Here is a 24219-nt window from a genome sequence, read left to right on the forward strand (position 1 = left end):
GGAGGAGCCAGGAGGAGCCAGGGTGGGCCCACACCCTAGGGCGGCGCGGCCCAGGCCCTGGCCGCGCCGGCCTATGGTCTGGGGGGCCCACGACCCTTTTCGCCTCCTTTTCTTCGCGAAATCCTTCGTCCCGAAAACCTAAGCCAGAAGGGGTACCTCACGAAGAGTTACAGCCGCCTCTGCGGGGCGGAGAACACCAGAGAGAAAAGAGCTCTCCGGCGGGCGAGGAATCCGCCGGGGAAATTCCCTCCGGGAGGGGGAAATCGACGCCATCGTCACCGACATCGAGCTGGACATCATCACCATCACCATCATCATCATCTCCACCATCATCACCGCCGTCATCACCGCTGGACACCGTCACCGCCGTAGCAATTTGGGTTTGATCTTGATTGTTTGATAGGGAAACTCTCCCGGTATCGATCTATACTTGTTGTTGATGCTATTGAGTGAAACCATCGAACCAAGTTTATGTTCAGATTGTTATTCATCATCACATCACCTCTGATCATGTTCCATATGATGTCTCGTGAGTAGTTCGTTTAGTTCTTGAGGACATGGGTGAAGTCTAAATGTTAGTAGTGAACTATGGTTGAGTAATATTCAATGGTGTGATATTTAAGTTGTGGTGTTATTCTTCTAGTGGTGTCATGTGAACGTCGACTACATGACACTTCACCATTTATGGGCCTAGGGGAATGCATCTTGTATTCGTTTGCTAATTGCGGGGTTGCCGGAGTGACGGAAACCTAAACCCCCGTTGGTATATCGATGCGGGAGGGATCGCGGGATCTAGAGTTTAAGGCTGTGGTTAGATTTATTCTTAATTACTTTCTTGTAGTTGCGGATGCTTGCAAGGGGTATAATCACAAGTATGTATTAGTCCTAGGAAGGGCGGTACATTAGCATAGGTTCACCCACACAACACTTATCACAACAATGAAGATTATTTAGCCGTATGTAGCGAAAGCACTAGACTAAAATCCCATGTGTCCTCGAGAACGTTTGGTCATTATAAGTAAACAAACCGGCTTGTCCTTTGTGCTAAAAAGGATTGGGCCACTCGCTGCAATTGTTACTCTCGCACTTTACATACTCGTACTTTAATCAACTCGTTACATCAAAACCCCCTGAATACTTGTACGTGAGCATTTACGATGAATCCTTCATCGAAACTGCTTGTCAACACCTTCGCTCCTCGTTGGGATCGACATTCTTACTTATCGAAGATACTACGATACACCCCCTATACTTGTGGGTCATCAAGACTATTTTCACGGCGCCGTTGCCGGGGAGTGAAGCGCTATTGGTAAGTGGAATTGGTAAGGAAAACCTTTACTGTTGTGCTGATTTTATTTCTGCGTGCTGCCATAAGTCATTATGGAGAGTTCTTCTCTTCAATTTCTATTTGGGAAATCTACTACTACTGCAACGGTAGTAGATGAGGCGCCAGGTGAGGAAGTGATACCATATAAAATACCTATGAAAATTATTGAACGTGTTATGGATAACCGCTATGAAGGGGATGGAACTGTCCACCCGGTGATCATTTACTTGTTTTTGCATGAATTATGCGGGTTATTCAAATGTGCAGGTATTGCTATGGATGAAGTGAGGAAGAAATTATTCTCTTTATCGCTGGCCGGTAAGGCGGCGCATTGGTATAAATTACTTGGATAATGGGGATTCTCTTGAATGGAATGATATTGTGCCCGGTTTTATTCTAAGTTCTATCCTCCAAGTGAAATTCATAAGGATCGGAATCGCATATATAATTTTTGGCCTCATGATGGAGAAAGTATTGCCCAAGCATGGGGGAGATTGAAGTCTTTAATGCTCAAATGCCCCATTCATGAGCTTCCTGGTAATGTTATTATTGATAATTTCTATGCAAGACTTTCTTTTCAAGACAAGACTTTGCTGGATACTTCTTGTTCTGGATCATTTACACGCAACAAAGAAGAGTTTAAAAGGGACCTTCTTGATCGAATCCAAGAAAATACTGAAGGTTGGGAGAACGACAAGGATAGAGAATCAGGTATAATTTATGATTACAAATGCATTGAAGCTTTTATGGATACTGATTTATTTCGTAATATGAGTGCTACATATGGTCTTGATTCCCAAGTTGCTGTAAATCTTTATAAAGCTTTTGCCTCTCATTATGAATTGCCTAAGAAGAATTTTGATAAGTATCATGAACCATACAAAGATAAAATTGATTCATCTATTAATAAGTGTGTTGTAATTGAAACTGCTGATCATGTTATTCCTGAAGCTTATATTGAAAAAACTCCTTTCCCTGCTAAAATGAAGGAGTACTCTGTTATAAATAGTGCGGTTCATAAAAGTGAAAAGAAACCTAGAGAACCCGAAGAACAAATAAAAATTGAACCTGCTGTTGCAATAGTTAAAGATCTTGTTACTGAAAATGTTGAGGATGGTCATATTATTTTCTGTGAAGATGCTTCTAATATTGTTTCGCATCCTAATAAACCCAAACAAGCTAGTGTTCCTATGCTATCTGTTAAAATTGGTGATCATTGCTATTATGGACTATGTGATATTGGTGCAAGTGTTAGTGCTATTCCGTATGAGCTTTACACGGAGATTATGCACGAAATTGATTCTTGTGAACTTGAAGATATTGATGTGGTTATTCAGCTGGCTAATAGAGAAACTATTTCACCAATTGGTATTGTCCGAGATGTGGAAGTTTTATGCGGTAAGATTAAATATCCTGCTGACTTTTTGGTACTTGGTTCTGTTGCTAGTGATTATTGTCCTATTATTTTTGGTAGACCTTTTCTAAATACTTGTGGAGCTATTATAGATTGCAAGAAAGAGAAAATTTTGACTAAATTTGCTGGTGAATCTTATGAGTTTAACTTCTCTAAATTTACTAAAACTCCTTATAAAGCTGATTTGCCTAGTAATGATTTTAAAATGGAGCAGTGCGCATCTATTGTTCTTGTTCCTAACAATCCTTTGCAGCAACATTTGGAGGATAGTGAGAGTGAAATTTTTAGGAAAGAAAGAGATGAACTTGAGGAAATTTTTCTTCGCCAACCCATTCTCAAGCATGATTTACCGGTGGAAGATTTGGGTACAACACCGCCACCAAAGGAAGATCCTGTTTTTGATTTAAAGCCTTTACCGATGATCTTAAATATGCTCATATTGATGATAAGAAAATATATCCTGTTATTATTAGTTCTAAGCTTACGAGTTTGAAGAAGAAAGATTATTGCAAATATTGAAGAAACACCGAGGAGCTATTGGCTACACTCTTGATGATTTGAAGGGGATTTCTCCATCTATTTGCCAACATGCTATTAATATGGAAGATGATGCAAAGCTCTGTTGTTGAACCTCGGCGTCGTCTAATTCCGAAGATGAAGGAAGTGGTAAGGAATGAGGTATTACGACTTCTTGAAGCTGGTATTATATATCCTATTGCTGATAGTAGATGGGTTAGTCCCGTACATTGCGTTCCCAAGAAAGGAGGTATGACTTGTTGTGCCTAATGATAATGATGAGCTCATTCCTCAAAGAGTAGTTGTAGGGTATAGAATGTGCATTGATTTTCGAAAAGTTAATAAAGTTACTAAGAAAGATCATTACCCTTTACCATTTATTGATCAAATGCTAGAAAGATTGTCTAAAAATACTCATTTTTGCTTTCTTGATGGTTATTACGGATTTTCACAAATTGCTTGTTAAAGCTAAAGATCAAGAGAAAACCACCTTTACTTGTCCCTATGGAACTTATGCTTATAGACGTATGCCTTTTGGTTTATGTAATGCTCCTGCTACTTTTCAAAGATGCATGTCTGCTATTTTTCATGGTTTTTGTGAAAGTATTGTAGAGGTATTCATGGATGATTTTTCCGTTTATGGGAATTCTTTTGATAGTTGCTTGCGAAACCTTGATAAAGTTTTGCGGAGATGTGAAGAAACTAACCTTGTTCTTAATTGGGAGAAATGCCACTTTATGGTTAATGAAGGAATTGTATTGGGACATAAAATTTCGAGAGAGGTATTGAAGTTGATAGAGCTAAAGTTGAAGCAATTGAGAAGATGCCCTATCCGAGGGATGTTAAAGGTATTCGTAGTGTTCTTGGTCATGCTGGGTTTTATAGGAGGTTTATTAAAGATTTCTCCAAGATTTCAAAGCCTCTTACTAATCTTCTTCAAAAAGATGTACCATTTGTTTTTGATGATGATTGTAAGGAAGCTTTTGAAACTCTTAAGAAAGCCTTAACATCTGCCCCTATAGTTGAACCTCCTGATTGGAATTTACCATTTGAAATTATGTGTGATGCTAGTGATTTTGCTGTAGGCGCTGTTCTTGGACAGCGAGTAGATAAAAAACTGAATGTTATTCATTATGCTAGTAAAACTCTTGATGCTTCTCAAAGAAATTATGCTACAACTGAAAAGGAATTATTAGTCTGTAGTCTTTGCTTGTGATAAATTTAGATCTTATATTGTTGATTCAAAAGTTACTATTCATACTGATCATGCTTGCAATTAGATACCTAATGACAAAGAAAGATGCTAAGCCGAGGCTTATTAGGTGGGTACTTCTTTTGCAAGAATTTGATTTACATATTGTAGATAGGAAAGGTGCTTGATAATCCTGTTGCTTGATAATTTGTCTAGATTGGAAAATATTGCTTATGATCCTGTTCTCGTTAATGATAGTTTTCCAAATGAACAATTGGCTGTGATAAAGGTGAGCTCGCGAGACAGGTCCTTGGTATGTTGATTATGCTAACTTTATTGTTTCCAAGTACTTGCCTCCAACCTTTTCAGCTCAGCAAAGGAGGAAATTCTTTTATGATTTGAGGCATTATTTTTGGGATGACCCACACTTATATAAAGAAGGAGTGGATGGTATTATGCGAAGATGTGTCCCCGAATATGAACAACAAGAGATATTGAGTAAATGTCATGGCAGTGATTATGGAGGACATCACGCCGGAGAAAGAACCGCGCAAAAAGTTCTACAATCAGGTTTTTATTGGCCAACTCTCTTCAAGGATGCGAGAAAGTTTATTTTATCTTGTGATGAATGCCAAAGGGTTGGTAATATCTCCAGACGTAATGAAATGCCTATGAATTATACTCTTGTTATTGAACCGTTTGATTGTTGGGGATTTGACTTCATGGGACCTTTTCCGTCTTCGAAGGTAACACTCATATACTTGTTGCTGTTGATTATGTTACTAAATGGGTGGAAGCTATACCTACAAAAAGTGCTGATGGTGAGACCTCTTTAAGAATGCTTTTGGATATTATTTTTCCTAGATTTGGAGTGCCTAGATATATTATGACTGATGGAGGTTCTCATTTTATTCATGGAGGTTTTAGAAAAACTCTTGCTAGGTATGGTATTAATCATAGAATTGCTTCCGCTTATCATCCTCAAACTAGTGGTCAAGTAGAATTATCGAATAGAGAAATTAAATCTATTTTGGGAAAGAGCTCGTTAATAAAACTAGAAAGAATTGGGCTAGTAAATTGAAGGATGCACTTGTGGGCTTATAGAACTGCTTATAAAAATCCCATGGGAATGTCACCTTATAAAATGGTTTATGGGAAAGCTTGTCATTTACCTTTAGAACTAGAGCACAAAGCTTATTGGGTCTGTTAGAGAATTAAATAAAGATCCTAAACTTGCTTAGGTGATAAGAGGTTGCTACAATTGAGTTCTCTAGATGAATGGAGAAGTGAAGCTTATGAAAATTCTAAACTCTTTAAAGAGAAAGTTAAAAAATGGCATGATAGAAGGATCATCAAAAGAGAGTTTAATATTGGGGATAAAGTCCTATTGTATCGGTCTCGTCTCAGATTCTTTGCAGGGAAATTACTCTCGAAATGGGAAGGACCATATGTTGTCGAGGAGGTGTATCGTTCAGGAGCAATCAAAATTAGTTCTCTTCAAGGCAATGCTACGCAAGTGGTGAATGGACAAAGACTCAAGCATTATATCTCGGGTGATTCTTATAATGTTGATGTTGATATTATTCAAGTGGAAACGCCGGAAGCTTTCATCAAAGGACAAATTGACAGTCCGCCAGAACTCGACTTTGAATAGGTAACAGTACTGGTAATGAAAAGTACGCAATTTACTTTCCGAACAATATTTTAGCTGTTTTTGGAAAATATGAGAAATTACGAGTTTGAAACGGAGTGGAAAGGACGCACGAGGGCGTGGCACCATAGGCCGGCGCGGCCTAGCCAGGGCCCGCGCCGACCTAGGGTTTGGCCGCCCCGTCGCCCCTTTCCTACTCTGGTTCGATCTGGTACTTTCCTTTTGTCGAGAAATTTTTTGCTATATAATCCCCCGGACCCCTGGAGGTCCGTATATCGTGTTTTCGACGTGTTTTGTTTCGAGTTGTTTACGCAGGATCTGTTTTTAGTCTAGAAGCACCATGGTCTCCAAGAACAAGGGCAAGGAGTTTCCGGATGAAGAAGATCGAGATCTTGGGTGGAAAGAGGAAGACAAGGACGTCAAGGAAGAGGATGAAGAAGAGGTGGAGGAAGATTCGCGCGCACACCCGCGTGCTACCATTGCAAGCATCAAGGTGGTGGACAACACTTTTAGTGCAAACAAGAGCGCAAGAATTCGCCTTGGAGGAGCGGTTCCACGTCATTATCTAGCTCCGAAAACATCTCCATCGGGCACTCATCACCCCTTCCACAATCTAATTTTCAATAATCAAATTGAAGGGACTCCCAAGGCAGCATTGCCTAGCCGGTGGGATATAGATCGCTCTAACAACTGCGGGAGAAAAGGAGCCTGAGGCTGAAGAGTGGGGAAATAACTCCAAGAGCTGGGACTCGCCATTAGACGGACTCTCTAACCGCGTCGAGCACAATTCGAGAGATGATTCGCAATCTCATATACGGGATTGACGAGCTTCGGGAGCTTATTGAGAAGCTTGTCGGGAATTCATCACCACCATCGCCGAAGGAGTAATTCATCATCGGTATTGGCATCCCCTTGGTTTGTTCCAAGCTTGGGGGAGTGCCGCGGTATCACATTATCACTACCTTTTACTTTTATTGTCAAGTAGTGTCATATCATGAATAGGGAAGTTATCGTATAAGATAGGTTGCGTTTGGAAGTATCTCTCCTTTAGTTGTCTATGTATCCCTTGGTGTGAGTTATCGATATGGAATATTAATGAGAAGTCTTATCGTTTACATATTGCACATCTTATTTTAGTTTGCAATCTCTATGATTCATCTTGTTGTTAGTATTGGTATCACTTTGGGAGCATTGAATAAATCTATTTGGTTTTGGCAAACTTAGCATTGGTCAATAGCAACAACACTTTGAGGTTTAAATAGAAAAGAGAAATACATGTAGATGTTTCATTGTCTTTCTTGTTAGCTCATAGCTCATTATTCTGAAGTTAAAATTGTTTGTGCTTACAAGGAAGATGCATGATTGTTTCTATCATATGTATATTTGTTTGTTTCCCTCGACTCTTATGCTTGCTAATTAACCTTGCTAGCCAAAGACCATGTATCGAGAGGGAATACTTCTCGTGCATCCAAACCTTCAACCATACCTATGTCATTTGTGTCCACCATACCTACCTATTACATGGTATTTTCTGCCATTCAAGTAAATACTTCATGTGCTACCTTTAAACAATTCAAAACTTAGTATCTCTTATTTGTGTCAATGTTTCATAGCTCATGAGGAAGTATGTGGTGTTTTATCTTTCAATCTTGTTGGGAAATTTCCACCAATGGACTAGTGGCTTCATCCGCTTATCCAATAATTTTGCAAAAAGAGCTGGCAATGGGATTCCCAGTCCCAAATTAATTAAACTAAATAGACACTCCTCCATGGTATGTGATTGATGGACGGCACCCGAAGGATTCGGTTAGCCATGGCTTGTGTAAGCAAAGGTTGGGGGAGTGTCATCATCATCATAAAGCTAAAATAAAAAGGCACTCCTTCATGGTATGAGATTGTTGGCCGGCACCCGAGGATTCGGTTAGCCATGGTTTGTGAAAGAAAGGTTGGAAGGAGTGCCACACAAAATGAAAATATTATGGGAGCCGCTCTTAGGAGGTTGTCTGGCAAGGGGGTTAGAGTACCCGCTACCAGTCGTTGACAATAACAAACACCTCTCAAAATGTTACTTTTATTATCTCTATATGATTGCAAAACTGAAAAAGCTCTAGCACATGATTTAATCCCTGCTTCCCTCTGCGAAGGGCCTGTCTTTTACTTTATGTTGAGTCAGTAAACCTATTTCTCTCCATCTCAAGCAAGCATTTGAGTAGTTGTGATCAAACCATTATATTGTGATTTACTACATCATGTCTTTTATTCTTCCTTGTTAGTACGAGTTTTATCTGAATGAATATAGCTTTGCAAGTTATCAATGATTATGAAGAGACCATTATGATTGAGTATGCAAGTTGTGCATTATAAACTTTAACATGAGAGCGCTGCTCAATAAAATAAATATAATCTGTTAATTGTTCTCTGACCAAGAACGAAGTTTGCCATCACCAATGATGATTTCTCATGCACCTTTACTTGTGATTACCTTATACTTGTTTCAATATGAATTATAAGAGGTTGTTTACTATAATGTCCTGTGTAAATGAATATGATGCTTCTTGTCCGTATTTTATTTATCGACTCTTCACTCCATAAACATGTGGTCATGTCTATTGAGTTCAGTTTCGCTTGGGGACAAGCGAAGTCTAAGCTTGGGGGAGTTGATACGTCCAATTTGCATCACTATTTTATATCATAATTTGCTTGTTATTCATTGATATATTTCATATTGGGATACAATACTTATGTTATTTCATCTATTTTGCATGTTTCATCATTATTGGAGGATCAAGCACCGGAGCCGGGATTCTCGCTGGAAAAAGCACCGTCGAGAAGGCAATATTTCGGAAGATCACCTGTGGAAGGAAATTATACCAAAAATCCTATTTTTCAAGATGACGGAGGAAGCCGGAAGGAGGAGCCGGGAGGAGCCGGGGTGGGCCCACACCCTAGGGCGGCGCGGCCCGGGCCACGGCCGCGCCGGCCTATGGTGCAGGGGCCCACGACCCTTTCGCCTCCTTTTCTTCGCGAAATCCTTCGTCCCGAAAACCTAAGCCGGAAGGGGTACCTCACGAAGAGTTACAGCCGCCTCGCGGGGCGGAGAACACCGGAGAGAAAAGAGCTCTCCGGCGGGCGGGAATCCGCCGGGAAATTCCCTCCGGGAGGGGAAATCGACGCCATCGTCACCGACATCGAGCTGGACATCATCACCATCACCATCATCATCATCTCCACCATCATCACCGCCGTCATCACCGCTGGACACCGTCACCGCCGTAGCAATTTGGGTTTGATCTTGATTGTTTGATAGGGGAAACTCTCCCGGTATCGATCTATACTTGTTGTTGATGCTATTGAGTGAAACCATCGAACCAAGTTTATGTTCAGATTGTTATTCATCATCACATCACCTCTGATCATGTTCCATATGATGTCTCGTGAGTAGTTCGTTTAGTTCTTGAGGACATGGGTGAAGTCTAAATGTTAGTAGTGAACTATGGTTGAGTAATATTCAATGGTGTGATATTTAAGTTGTGGTGTTATTCTTCTAGTGGTGTCATGTGAACGTCGACTACATGACACTTCACCATTTATGGGCCTAGGGGAATGCATCTTGTATTCGTTTGCTAATTGCGGGGTTGCCGGAGTGACGGAAACCTAAACCCCCATTGGTATATCGATGCGAGGAGGGATCGCGGGATCTCGAGTTTAAGGTCTGTGGTTAGATTTATTCTTAATTACTTTCTTGTAGTTGCGGATGCTTGCAAGGGGTATAATCACAAGTATGTATTAGTCCTAGGAAGGGCGGTACATTAGCATAGGTTCACCCACACAACACTTATCACAACAATGAAGATTATTTAGCCGTATGTAGCGAAAGCACTAGACTAAAATCCCATGTGTCCTCGAGAACGTTTGGTCATTATAAGTAAACAAACCGGCTTGTCCTTTGTGCTAAAAAGGATTGGGCCACTCGCTGCAATTGTTACTCTCGCACTTTACATACTCGTACTTTATTCAACTTGTTACATCAAAACCCCCTGAATACTTGTCCGTGAGCATTTACAGTGAATCCTTCATCGAAACTGCTTGTCAACACCTTCTGCTCCTCGTTGGGATCGACATTCTTACTTATCGAAGATACTACGATACACCCCCTATACTTGTGGGTCATCAGTCAGCCCCGGAGGCCTCCCGTTATACTATTGTCTCCACCAAAGACAATCCGGATTCAGGGGTAACCTTACCCTTATATAGTTGTGCGGTGTCCCATGTTAAGAAGAACAAACTACGGGCTAAGCCCCGTCCCACCCCAAGGTAATGTGGTTGCGCGGGTTAATTGTCACGGGTGAATACTTAGGCGCCAAAGTTTTCGAAAACAAGATTTTCTTTTCAACCATCTTTGCCAAGATCCTTTCCTTTCATAAACACACGCTTGGGTAAGTCCAACTCACCCAAGGTTTTCAAAAATTCTTTTCAACAAGGTATTTTTCCAAGGGGGTTCCCAACCTATAGTTTTATGACGGAACTAAGAGTCACAATGACATGATGCTAGCCATCATACCACTAAGGGGATGATAATTGAGGTGTTAAGGGGATCATACATACTTAGGATAAGCATGTATAGGGACAACATAAGTTGGAAGATTCAACAAGGTTCAAGATGTTAATCATCATACCGCTAAGGAGATGATAATATAGATGGTCAAGGGAACATACATGCTCGGGGTATGCATGCATAAGATCAACAAGGGGTTCAACATACTCGAGAGTAAGTATGCGAGAACATCAACAATGGGTTCAAGAAGGGTGCCAAGAGGTCGACACACACAAGATAAGTGGGCATACCCCTCACACTTAGAGGGTACACCAAGATCATGATAATGACCACCATTTCCCTAAAGGGGATGGTAGGTGAGGTGTCAAAGAGAATCCAACATGCTCATGGTGAGCACGCTCCATCAACATAAGTAGATACCACACAAAATATATCGAGAGACAAGAATAACAAAGTAACCACAATATGTGATTCAACATTCAGAGATCAAGAGATGGCTTGCCTTGGCTTATTTGTCCCTAGACTTCTTCAACTCCATCAATATAAGAATCCCATCAATATAAATAAAACCCTTATCCGAACCACTTCTTCTTCTCCGGAATTGTTCGCATCTATCGCCGGAATATATAAAAGGAACACAATCAATCACATTGCATTAACAAAACAACATTCAACAATCAACAACTAACCATGCAGCCAAGGTATAACATACTAAGGACCTATAGATACCACAAAACAACTTTAAGAAAAACCCATGTTACTTACCTAGTAAAGGTATGAGAGTATCACAACTTAGCAATTGCCTCTCTCGGTTATCACCATGGTATAAACCAAACATCCCCTGGTAGATAACATCATAAAGAGGACAAGAGCATTAGTTTGACATCAAATACATTCACAAAACATTTTCAAACATTTTTGGAAAAGTAGAAAACAGTTTTCCTAACTTAGTTTGCTCACATAACACAACATCCAAAATAGGAAGCAAACCATATTCCACATCATTTGAAAACTTAAGCAAAACAATAGGGCTAAAGTTAAATTGCAGAGGTTTTGTTTTGCAAGCATAAAACAAAAGGTTGCCCATCTCTACTAAAAAGAGTTGGCCAAGGGTTTTAAATAAACCGAAAAGTTTTGCTCCAACAATGCATGTCACACATATACATTACTAACAGTAACAAATATGCATGAACAGAGACTAACAGTATTTTTCCTGGATGGCCAGTACTAATACAAAACTAACCCAATTGGAATCACCCAAAAATATTAAACCTACAATTTTAGGAATTTCTTTGAATCTGACTGTACAGTAAACAAGATCTGTAAGCCATAAATCGTAGAAAAATCCTAAAACTATGAGGCCACTGGAATTTGAAAGGTAATTAAACAGAGATGCATACACAATTGGATTTGGGTTCAAATTGTTTCTGAAACTCTCGCAAATGGATTGACAAGGTTACTGCATGTCTTTACCATTTGCTTTACCTCTGGATTTACTGAACAGATAAATGCTTGAAACTTGTTTGAAAAGATTAAGAAAACATTCAGTAGTCCTACAGAATTGGAATCACTCAATTAGGTTCAAAAATGGATTTTTGGTGATTTAAAAGCTAACGACCATGTCGCGAGAACACACGGAACAAGTTTAATTCACCACAAATCGTACATCAAACATAAAAATATGAGGTCAGCTGCATCTGAAAGGTATTGAGAAGCTGGTTCTTACCCAAGCTGCAGGTTTCATTCAAAAATTCGTTTCCAAGCTTCGGTTTAATTCGACAAAGTCGGATCTGACCAGATCTTGATCTGTGAACCATTTCAGTTTCAGGAGTTCAATCGAAGTGAAACCACCGCCAAAATGAAGGTATTGAAGAGGGCTTTCACCTACAGTTGAGTTTGCTCAAAAAGGTTTTGTAAAACGGAACAAATCTAACAAACAGTGAATCTGCATGTTTACAGAACTTTATTTACCACGGACAATCCATAATGAATTTGAGGATGAGACCAACGCCAAGTTGTATATCTTTTCCGTATCTTACTGTGGAACTTTGAATCACTCGATTTGGATCTGCGCACGAGATTTGGTGGATTTTACAAATTCGTAGCAGAATCTGAAACAGCAAGATTACAGAAATTACTGCAAGGTTTTGGACGAACTTTGCTCAAGAACTTCAGATCTGAGGATAGCTCAACCTTCTCCATGCATGGACCAACATGCACCTGCATCAAGATCCAATCTTAGCAATGGAGGAAGAAGAAAAGGAGAGGAAACCAGCTAGGGGTTGGGGGAGAAGAGAGTGAGAGGGAGGCTCTCATGGTGAGGGGGAGCTTCAGGGAGGGGGAGAGCTTCATCTTGGGGGCTTCCCATGGCCATGGCCGGCCATGGAGCTAAGGAGGAGCAGCAGCTCGTGGTGGAGGGCAGGGAGAGAGTGTGAGGGAGTGGAGAGTGAGAGAAATGAGCCAAAGGGGAGGTGGAGTGGCCGGCCAAGCTCCTTAAATAGAGGGAGAGGGGTGGCTGCCTCCTTTTTTTGATTGGCCAAGGAAGGTGGCCGCTTATTTAATTTTTGGGGTAGTTGGGAGGCAAGGCTTGCAAGAGAAAAAAAGTGAGGAGAACAATGGCTGGCCGAAATTGTCATGCCAACATAATGGTCGGCTCCATTTATGCCAAACACAAGTGAATCAAAAAGAGAGGTGCACAATATCCATGTGTATAGACCAAGACATGATGTTGAGAAGATAATGTCAATGAGTGACTTTGATGATGATAAAAATAGGAGTAGATACATATAGATAGAAAGGAGTATGAGGGTGACATAAATCTTCAATTCATGAGGTCAAGGTAGTGATGGAAAAGAATAGAGGATCGAGATGGGTATGATGAAATATAAGTTGCTCTACAAATGAGAGGTCAATTGGGAGTGGTTTGAAAGTATCAAACGATCATCCATTTGATCAAAAATTGGAGGATGGAGGGGATACAATGTGGTGGATCAGAGATGTGCATAAGATGTGCAAGAGTTGCCATTTGAAAAAGAGTTGAATTGAAAGGTATGGGACACACCTCAATTGTCTAGAGACAATTGGGAATGAACTCAAGTGTAATGGAAATTTGAAGATGTTGAGAGAAAACTAGTTGGAGCATAGGAGTTCAAAATATTCTACTTACTTTCTTAAGTAAAGTAGAGTTTTCTCAAATCTTAAATAAACAAGAGATGGTATAAATACCATAGCAAGACTTTTTGTAAAAAGGAAGGCAAAATAGAAAGTAATGTTTCAGAAATCAATACTTGTTAGAAATGGGATGAAAAACAAAACCCATATCAGTTCCTTGTTTTCTTTGAAGAAATATTTTGAGAAGCTTTAATAAAACTAGAAGTAGTTTTGTGATCAAAACCAGAGAAGGGAAAACAATAGAGTTTTTGAGAAAGAAAATCTAATTTAGGGAGGAGTGTTCTCAAAGGTAGATGGTGGCTACAAAATGCACCCATCATTCCCACTCTTGGTTTTGTGAAGATAAACTTGGATGAGAATCAAAAACAAGAGGTGAAAGAGGAAGAAGTGATCTGGTGCTGGAACATGGGATAGGATACCAGATCAAGTTGAATATATGAGTTGCAAGGATTGATCGAGACATGCAGGACATGGAGGTTGAAGAGGGTGTTGCATAGATGGGATCCATGCATTGAGATTACCAAAAACAGTGGTGATTGTTTAGATATCAACTGCCAAAGTCTGAACATTTTAAGCCTGTCAACACAGATGGTCGACATGGCCTCAAAACCAACGAGGATGAGTGGGCATAAGAGAGGGATGTAGCTAGGGGTAGATGATCCCAAGTTTTGAATTAAGGATGATTTGAGCTAGATTGTGCCACAAAGAGAAATTCAAGATGGCACACTCAGGTTGCCATCATGAGAAGAGTTTGATGTAGTAAAAAGGAAAACATTTTTTTCTAAGTCACACATGTGTTTTATTAGGTGAGTTGTTTGTCTGACCACTAGAGTAGTGTTCTTTGAGGCAGCTCAGGACAAAACTCAACAAGCAAAACAAGACAATACGTCTACCAACAGATCAAAGCAATTCATCACAACAAACAGAACAAGGCAATTCATCTAATTAGTCTATAGAAAAAGTTTTTGTTCCCCCTAATTTTTGCAATAAGGACAATTAATCAAGGTTGCAAAAGTTGGGGTGTTACATAATTCGGGACACCCGAACTACACCATCAGGAACTCTGTTCGTATATTACAACGAACATCGGTTTAAATGAAAATACGCCCAGAGATTGCACCCTAAAAAGCCTCTGACATTACGAGTGCTATGATGCGAAATCGGACCTTGCTCTTTTCCTTCACTATAGATGCCTCAAAGAGTGCCGCAGATAGCAAGGATCATGAAACACGTACGAAAACGACCCACGTTCGGTACTTTAAACTACAGAAGTATCAAAGAACGACGGAGTCATCGGCAGATCTAGTTCCACCGATTTATTCGGGAGCTGCTGTCAAGTCACGCATCGGTTGAAAGCAAAGTTGCACATACAACGGGTTTAGCAAGACCCGCAACACGAGCTGATCACTCAAATAATTAACTACCGATAAACATACGTATACATCATAATACTGATGTAAAACGAGTAATTAATATTTACTCCTTCAAAATTTGCCAATGGCATTACCATAGAGGAGGTACATATATATACACCTGCCGATAAATTAGTTTAACCATAATCATCCGAACATTCGGACGCAACGAGTATCGGGGCCTTCTACTTACAACAATAGGAGCATATCATTGGACTACTCCTGTGGAGCCTCTATTTCTTTAGCTGTCGATGAGGCTCCTTCAAGCCTTTCGATAACGATGGCAGCGGGAAGATCCACCTTCGGGTAAAGCGACCCTAATTCACCTACAGCATTGGGAATTGCCATCAAGTCTGCTGAAGGATGACATGCAAGAACAAGGGAAAACGCAACTTTAGCTCCTGCGATAAGCTGTGCTCGAACCAAGCTTCGGATCTTCCTGACGTTACTGAATTTTGACATTAAAGTCAACAATATGGGAGGAACCTCGTTCAAAGGGAACATTGTCTTCCAGATTATTCTCAGTCCTTTATAGCACTTGTCGAAGAAACGGTGGATCTGATGGACCCGATCTTGGAACTTCACGACAGTGGAAGCCTTCGATTGATCTTTCCAGAAAACCTCATCTAAAGATGATAGTTGAGCCAATGCATTCACGCGCTCGTGAATACGCTTGTTCTCCTCAGCTGGGTTCAGAGCTATAACTTGAAAGAGAAACGAAGTAATATGAGAAGATATCTTTTATGGAAAACAAGGAGCAAGATGACAAGGACGCTTACAGTTCAAACTTTTTGTGGCTCTATGCAACTCAGCAAGAGCATAGCGTTCTGCGTCAACCGCAAGTTTGTTCTTCTTCCTGATAATAGCGGCCAAGGCATAAGTACTGCGCATATCCTTTTCCATCTGAGCAATTCGATCCTTCATGCGTTGGAGTCGATCATTCTCAGAACAGGCACCCGAAGAATCATCGGTAAACGAAGGCACAGGGAAAACCTGCAAAAAAGTTATTAAAAGGCATGATGGATTATATGAGTTCAACACTAGAATTTACTCCCATCGGGAGCATGAAAATATAAGTGTTATAGCAAGAGGATACTGCCAACATTGCCAGTACGGAATTTGTTACAATCACAGAAGTCTTATGATAGGAAATTGTTTCAACCGAGCAAGATTACAAGAATGAAATCAAGGGGCTTGGGTTTGGTTTGACAAGCTTGGTCCAATGGACGATTTCTTTGCCGAGACCAACTCAAGAAGCTGGCGAGCACACTTAAGAGCCGAGATCTTAAAAGCACCCAAGTCAAAAAATCGCCCATCTTGGTCTTTCGGCAGTTCTTTGGACACTCTTCAGTATTGGCTTTGAAACCATGACCCATCATAAGCTGAAAAGCTAGGAGGGCACCGTAGGTGCGCGAAGTACGTTTGAATACCTCGATAACCTCCTTTGTGTTGATGGCAAAAGCATCGACCAGCTGCCCCAAGGTCTTGTTCTAGTCAATCTTGGGAAAGATCATCGAATGCATCTTCGCCATGGCTCCCTTACCCTTCTGAAGAAGGTCCTGAACAAGCTTGTGGGACTCGAGGGTCAGCGAGAAAGCGTTTGCCGGAGAATTGTTTGGGAGCTTGTCCATAACTTCAGCAGGGATGTCGGCAGCCTCTGAAAGAGCGAAAAAGGAGGAGTTCACTAACCACAAACTGAATCAATAAAGCAAAAAATAAAAAAGAAAGCCAAAAGGGAATTACTAAGCAAAGCCAAAGTAGGCTAGCGAAGAAGATCATCCTTTTCGATCATCCGAGATTCGGTAGCAAGCCTACATGTTTCCTCATCCTTCAGCCTCCTCTTCAGCCCCTCGAGTTCAACCTTTAAGGAATCAACCTCCTGGCGAGCCTCGGCAGCTATTTTTATCGCACCCTCCAACTTCGAAGAAGAAGACTCGACCTCCTTTTGCAGCCGGGCTTTGTCAACTTCAAGAGAAGTATATTGGGAGGCGAAGGCCTCTAGAGAAGAGATAACGGCTCGCAAATCCTTAGGAGATAAGGAAAAATGATTATTAGACGGAGAACTAATCGTCAGAGAACTTATAATCTGATCAAGGTCCACTCGGGAGTTACCGCGAATGGATATATCATTAAAGCAGGAAAGGCTTACAAGTTTCCCTGGAGGAGAAGCTGTAACTGCGGCAGTCAAAGAAATCTCCTTCCCTTTGGAAAGGGAAGAAGTTGTCGATATTTGAGCCATGGGGGCTGCAGCAGGGGTCGAAGCCTCGGAGGCTGCTGGATTCGGCATGTTGGTACAAGATTTAGCCTTCTTGGACGGGGGCTCGATGAAACCCTCTTCACTACAAGGGTGAGAAGCTGGCAAAGTCAGAATCGAATATAAATGGTCGTCAAAATCTAATCCTGGAAAAAGTAGTAAGGACTTACAAATCATAAAGATCATCTTCGTCGGCAAAGCCGCCGGATGGTCTCTTTGAGGCCAGCGCCTCGGCCTTCTCTGCACCTGCATCAACAAAGGCAGCATGATCAGCGTCGTCATCATGCATTGACCCCGCTGTATCACTTATATCATCGGCAGAGGATCGAGGATTGATGAAAGAAGCTTCAGGATTCGTTGGATCATCATGGTCATCTTTTGGGCTTGCATTTCTGATACGCGTACAGCACGCGTCCGTTGGGAACCCCAAGAGGAAGGTGTGATGCGTACAGCGGCAAGTTTTCCCTCAGAAAGAAACCAAGGTTTATCGAACCAGGAGGAGCCAAGAAGCACGTTGAAGGTTGATGGCGGCGAGATGTAGTGCGGCGCAACACCAGGGATTCCGGCGCCAACGTGGAACCTGCACAACACAACAAAAGTACTTTGCCCCAACGAAACAGTGAGGTTGTCAATCTCACCGGCTTGCTGTAACAAAGGATTAGATGTATAGTGTGGATGATGATTGTTTGCAGAAAACAGTAGAACAAGTATTGCAGTGAGATTGTATTCGATGTAAAAGAATGGACCGGGGTCCATAGTTCACTAGAGGTGTCTCTCCCATAAGATAAATAGCATGTTGGGTGAACAAATTACAGTCGGGCAATTGACAAATAGAGAGGGCATGACAATGCACATACATGATATGATTAGTATTGTGAGATTTAATTGGGCATTACGACAAAGTACATAGACCGCTATCCAGCATGCATCTATGCCTAAAAAGTCCACCTTCAGGTTATCATCCGAACCCCTTCCAGTATTAAGTTGCAAACAACAGACAATTGCATTAAGTATGGTGTGTAATGTAATCAATAACTACATCCTCGGACATAGCATCAATGTTTTATCCCCAGTGGCAACAGCACATCCACAACCTTAGAACTTTCTTTCACTGTCCCAGATTTAATGGAGGCATGAACCCACTATCGAGCATAAATACTCCCTCTTGGAGTTAAGAGTAAAAACTTGGCCGAGCCTCTACTAATAATGGAGAGCATGCAAGATCATAAACAACACATAGGTAATAGATTGATAATCAACATAACATAGTATTCTCTATCCATCGGATCCCGACAAACACAACATATAGAATTACAGATAGATGATCTTGATCATGTTAGGCAGCTCACAAGATCCGACAATGAAGCACATGAGGAGAAGACAACCATCTAGCTACTGCTATGGACCCATAGTCCAGGGGTGAACTACTCACTCATCACTCCGGAGGCGACCAAGGCGGTGAAGAGTCCTCCGAGAGATGATTCCCCTCTCCGGCAGGGTGCCGGAGGCGATCTCCAGAATCCCCCAGATGGGATTGGCGGCGGCGGCGTCTCGATGAGGTTTTCCGTATCGTGGCTCTCGGTACTGGGGGTTTCGCGACGAAGGCTTTAAGTAGGCGGAAGGGCAACGCGGGGGGCCACACGAGGGCCCCACACACCAGGGTCGCGCGGCCAAGGGCCAGGCCGCGCCGCCCCGTTGTGGCGGCGCCTCGTGGCCCCACTTCCTTTCCCCCTCGGTCTTCTGGAAGCTTCGTGCAAAAATAGGACCCTGGGCGTTGATTTCGTCCAATTCCGAGAATATTTCCTTACTAGGATTTCTGAAACCAAAAACGAGCAGAAAACAACAATCGGCTCTTCGGCATCTCGTTAATAGGTTAGTGCCGGAAAATGCATAAATACGACATATAATGCGTATAAAACATTTAGATATCATCAATAATGTGGCATGGAACATAAGAAATTATCGATACGTCGGAGACGTATCAATTTCCTTCAGTATGGGATCCTACAGGGACCGAGGAATCCCTTTTCTCGGAAGTACCATTTGAAAGATCTTGCAAATGTTCGGGAGCTATAGGGATCTGTCGAAGTAAACAAGTGAGAATAATGGCAATTAAAATTATCAAAAGAAACAGGACAATGAGAGAACGAAGGGAAAAATTTACCTCGGTTGGTAGGTGATCAGCATCAAATGGCGGTTGGGAAGATATCAGTGGGATCGAATCTTCCTGGCTAAAGAGAGTGAGGCGCCGGACTTCATCAAGCAGTTCCTTCTCGGATAACTCAGCGATATTTACACTGGTCTCGTCCATGGGGCCCGAATACAACCACATCGGATGGGCCCTAGACATGATTGGTTGAACTCGACGCTTTAAGAACACATCGGCTACCTCAGTACCTATCATGGTTTGGCCGTCAGATTCCTTGATCCGAAGGAATCTATCGAATAACCTATCGACTGTTGGTTTTTCATCGGGTGAGAGGATATTTTTCCAGGACTTCTTGGGCTTGGCTTCCAGAACATCGGAGAATTGGGGGAGCTGGGAGTCGGCTGTTGATGAGTCTTTAATATAAAACCACTTCAGCCTCCATCCTTGCACAGATTTTTTCATTGGGAAGTTGAAGTAATTAACTTCTTTACGAACAAAAAACCCAACTCCACCGATGACGAAGGTCCCACCACTGCAGTTGTATCATTTCACGAAGAAAATCTTCTTCCACAAACCGAAGTGGGGGTCAATGCCCAAGAACGCCTCACAGAGGGTGATAAAAATGGCAAGATGAAGGATTGAATTGGGAGTCAACTGCCATAGTTGAATCTCATGCACTCGAAGGAGGTGATGAAGAAATTTGTGAGCAGGAAGCGAGAGACCTCGATACAAGAAGGATAAGAACATCACAGTAAAATTGGCAGGGGGATTGGGCCGTGAGGTCGCACCTGGAAGAATAATGTTCCCCTCGTCGGAAGAAATTATTCCGAGGCACCGGGCCCTCTTCTCGTCACGCTCTGTAGTAGTGGAAACCGGCCAATCGCCGGGGCTAGGCCCAACCGTGGAGCTAGTTGGCGCGGGCGGCGCCGGAGCTGGGGGAGGAGCATCTGACGCGCTTCTCCTCGATGGGTTTGGAGGAGTCTTGGCGGCGGCGCCACTACTCACGGCACTGGTGGCGAGAGCGAGGTTCTTCTTTTTCACCATTATGAGATATGAGGAAAATCTGGAAAATGGCGGCGGCGCAGTACTTGTGAACAAAGAGGATGAATGAGGAAGAAAGGGTGCAAGGATGAAGTGTGGAAAGGGGAGAGTTTACCCTGAGAGATTATAAAGTAAAAGGAAATCTGAGGATTGAGCGGGCACGTGACGTTGTTTCCAATTTATTAAAGAGATCTCTCCTCATCATCGAGCAGAAATCGAGGATTCACCTTGGAAACTGCACGGATGTAGTGGTCATTTCTTAAACAGAACCGCGCATAAGTAGGATGGGCCCGTCAGGTCACGTCCTGTCAGTCAGAATTACAGCAGTAATTACGTCATCAGTGACGTCATGAAGTCTGCTTGAAGTATCCAAAGAGGAGTTAAAACTATCGGGTGGGCCGACATGAGTCTATGAACGGTTACAAGCATCCACACCTAGACTCGGGGGCTACTCCCATCGGGAGCGCTGGACGCGCACCCGATAAATTTTGACTCGAAAACTTTCCTGCAAGGAAAGGCGTGAAAGCAATATCTGAAGAAAGATTAGAATATTCGAATCATTTGTCTCGAGTCTGTACCCGGTTGCAAGCAGCCGTGACCAGACTCGGGGGCTACTCCTATCGGGAGCGCCGATTGCGCACCCGACAAACTTTTTTGCACTCCAGGATCATGCCCGGGGACTTGATTCTGTGTAGAGTAGCGTTGTCTTGCCATCGGCAGTTAACCAGCAAAGCTGGGCGCGTTACTCGATATCCTTTACGCATTAAAACCTTACTTTAAAGATTGAAGCCCCGATATAAGTGTATCGGTTGACTTATGAAGACCTGCAGAAAACTTCAGCAGAAGAAAATATTCGAGTGGCACAACTTGAGTCTACGCACGGTTGCAAAGCATCCGCACCTAGACTCGGGGCCTACTCCCATCGGGAGCGCTGGACGCGCACCCGATAGAAGGAGATGATGCTGCTACAAGGAGGACAGGATTCATCAAGAGATGATAACATTCGGTGGAGGCATGCTTTATTCTCTACCCGAAATATCTTCGGCTAGACACTTGGGGGCTACTGACGTGGGCATTACCCTTCGGGTAACCGTTATTGCCCTATCCTGAACGGCCCAACTGGAGGCCCATTGTGGTGACCCTGCATACCACTGCATGTTGTAGTATGCTAGTCGTTGATATAACATTCACGAAGTACCAATCCGCAAATATTACATCCCTCAAAGTAGTACAACAGAACATAGCTGGTCCATAACTCATTCATACATTATTACAAACCAAAGATATGAATGGTCTATGCTAATAAAATCACCAGTTGAATAAACTGGTGAGTGAACCTCACCCTCCATTGGCTCCTTTCCCTTCGACTCCTCCTTGGACTCAGTGAATTCATCCAACATTGTGTCAATTGCCCCCATAGATGTCAGTTCAACTGAAAGAACAATGTCAGTAGGTTTCTGCAGTTATCCATGTACTTAGCGGCTTCTGCAGACTTTCTTTTTGAAAACATAAAGAGATTCAGCATAGGATCATCTTCCTCCTCCATATGTGGGATATGTGCAAATTCAGAACCAATAAGACCCTTGGTCTTATGTTCCCGAATGTTTGTGATGGATTTCATTGTGGCTATGTGATAGGCTGTTCTTATGGTTCTAGCCTCTCCTGCTGGCATAACTGCACTCATTCCTAAGGATTCTGGTAGTTGTAGTCCTACCCTACACTTCGCCAGTACTGTGTCATCGTAATACATGTAATTCATTACTCGGATTTGGGGATCGCACCCAAATTCGAGTAACATCGCCCGGAGAATGTCAGCGAGTCCTCGGTCATAATCGTTCAGAGTTAATTCCTTCACTTTCACGTTACGTCCGGAACGTGAACTGGCCATTTTAAGCTGTGGATAAGAAAGAATATAATATTAGTAATAATGCATCATAATAGTGATAATAAAGAATTATCGCACTAAAAGATATGAATGTTTTATTCTCAAGTGAATAGACACCATATTTTTAGAGAATTGTTTACTAATCCTATTTGACTCCTAACGTTCTGTCCCATTTACTAGGTTCCAACCTAAGGTCAAAGCTTTTGCTACGATACCAAGCTGTGGTGACCCTGCATACCACTGCATGTTGTAGTATGCCAGTCGTTGATATAACATTCACAAAGTACCAATCCGCAAATATTACATCCCTCAGAGTAGTACAACAGAACATAGCTGGTCCATAACTCATTCATACATTATTACAAACCAAATATATACATCATCTTGGAGCTCCTCCTGGGTCCAGAGAGGAATACTCCTGGGTTCGAGGTGAACCCGGCTTAGCTTACAATATAGAAGTCTTAATAAGTTATACATTTATTCTCCTCGCGCAGCTAAGTACTAAAGTGTTCATACTGCTCGGATATTACTACTATAATACTAGCCTACGCTTGTTCTCCTTCGGAACCCTCCCCGGCTCCGTAGACGATGAGGTAATCCACTCCCTCTACACCTCCGGAGAGGTCTGGCTCTTCATAACAGATCCCATCTGCTCCTTCTTGGCCATCGGTGTCCTCCTCAAGATGATTCAGGCAATCTAAGCAGGGGATTTAAGAGTGGTATGAGTACGAGCATACTCAACAAGTTCATATTAGGAAAGAGGTGTTTAATGCACTAGCTACGATACTAGACCAGAAAGTCTAATACCAATGCATGTTTTAATAACCATTTCTCCAAAAGATTGCTTTTATTAAGAAGAACTATGTCCGTCAGCCTTCACCGGTTTACTAGAACTTCATGGAGTTCCTTTCCGGCAGTGTTCGCAAGTCCAAAACCCGAAACAGGGAGTGACAGGTCACGATTCATTACACTCTGCAGAGGTGTGTTGCTTTACCCATAAGAGATCTTAACCATGGTGCCAACCGGGCAGCTTTCCCGTCCACACTTCCTTTGGTGTGAGGCCCGGTATAAGGTCTTAGCCAATTATACTCCTCCGCTACCTCGAACACCCACCCTTTGTTGCAATTCCGACCTTGGGTTCTCGCCGGCCAGCGTATCCATAAGATACCATCCGACCTCAACTACTATCAGGCATCCTGGACCGATACCTTCGTCGGTCGTTGCAACCCATCACAGACCGCATTACCGTGGGGACATTAACGGGTTCCCCACCTTACCACTTGTCCCTCAGGATTCAAGTGTCTACGATAAGCGCATTCGTTGATGAACGAGAGGTGGAAGTACAATTGACTACTCTGTCCCACTCCAGATCTTATGGTTAACACGAGTTTTACGGCACAAGAATCACTGGACGACATATCAACACATACCATGGTTCCATTGCCCACCACATAGTCATATTCGTAGTTATGAAAATAGTACTTTTGCTTTTCATGCAAGAGTGATAAGTATAATACTTTGCAAGTAATTTGGTAAAAATACTCAAATGACATGAGCAAGCGATGAACTTGCCTGAAGACTGCAAAGTGTTGCAGTTCGATGGTGTGGACTGACCCTTGTCCTCTGTTGCTGAAAGATAGCATCATTGTCCG

This window comes from Lolium rigidum, chromosome 5 (assembly GCF_022539505.1).
Source record: "Lolium rigidum isolate FL_2022 chromosome 5, APGP_CSIRO_Lrig_0.1, whole genome shotgun sequence".
NCBI classification, from domain to species: Eukaryota; Viridiplantae; Streptophyta; class Magnoliopsida; order Poales; family Poaceae; genus Lolium; species Lolium rigidum.